We start from the raw sequence: 1,298 nt of genomic DNA, 5'->3' as shown, positions 1-1,298 counted from the left end.
TGTCGTTTCGTTGCGGCTATCTGGTTCTCGAGCTTGATGTGCCAATTCACGAAAGTGAACCAAAAAAATCCAATTTCTGGAATCGCGGTACTATGCAAAATAATGATACACATTTCCAACAAATCTCATCAGACTCCCTTTTGCAGATACCGTAGCAGTTACAGTAAAAGTCGGTACAACCCCCAGCCTGATGATAAATTGCAGTTTACTTCGCCAGAAAATGTTTAACGTGACTAGGAAACAGATAACACAGGCGAATAACCAGAAAAACAAAATGTCCGACCAAAATCCAAACAAGTTATAAAAAGATTCAATAAAACAAGAGGATTTCAATTCCTCGGATCAGGGGGTTTAATTATGGTGGTTGGCTGTCTTATATGGTGTGGAACGGGAGTGGATTTTTGGTAAGTTGACTTCTACACCGCCGCCCAAAATTCTAGTGAAATTTTTTTCCTTAAACTAGGGTCATTGCTGGCTCCATTATTTTACTAACCCCAAGTTCCGGGTGGATTTACAGCAGTATGCCAAATGGAACTTACTCACGCGCCAACTTCCAGTGGTCTCTCTGTTTGCGGCGGGCGCGAAAACCCACCTCCCACTTGCGGAGAGTTGAGCATGCGGTTCCCATCTCCTTCCATTCTCAACTGCCAGCGGCCTAAAATAGCCTCACCCCACTAACATTCCGCGCAATTAGGATAATATATGCGGTAGTTTTCTATAGAGGAGAATGTCGGTAGCTCAGGTAGCGTAGATAGTCGTTGGCTTGTTCGCTGAGCTTGGCAATTTGGTTGCAAACGTTTCATCACCAATCGAGGTAACATCATCAGTGCGTAGTTGTGCGTAGCGGTGGGTTAGTGGTTGTGCACACAACCACTAACCCACCGCTCAGCGAACAAGCCAACGACCATGTGCGGTAGTCCACAATGCCCATTCAGCACATGGGCATTCCAAACTATCAGCCTGGTGATGTAATGCTTCGGAAGTAGTATAAGTGAGTGCTAAGCGACATGGAGCCACATAAGTTTATCTAACCTTCATCCCACCCAGCAAGCCATCTATCGTTGCCTCGCATAAGTGTACTAGGCTGTGTTTACGTGCAGTTTGTTCACCAACCCTAGGAGTGCATTCCAATTTCAGCATAGTTTCTGAGTATACCACCTTCTTAGCTATGTGGAATACCTTCCAATTAGAAGGTACAATTCAGTTGGCCCCGGAACAGAGGTAGTCAGGTTAAACAACGCATGTTTCGTCACGGGTATGGTGATTTTATGCTTCGGTGGCAGTATAATTGAGTGTTT

This window comes from Opisthorchis viverrini, assembly GCF_000715545.1.
Source record: "Opisthorchis viverrini unplaced genomic scaffold opera_v5_786, whole genome shotgun sequence".
NCBI lineage: Eukaryota > Metazoa > Platyhelminthes > Trematoda > Opisthorchiida > Opisthorchiidae > Opisthorchis > Opisthorchis viverrini.
The sequence above is the reverse complement of the archived record's forward strand: the minus strand, read 5'-3'. Positions refer to the sequence as shown.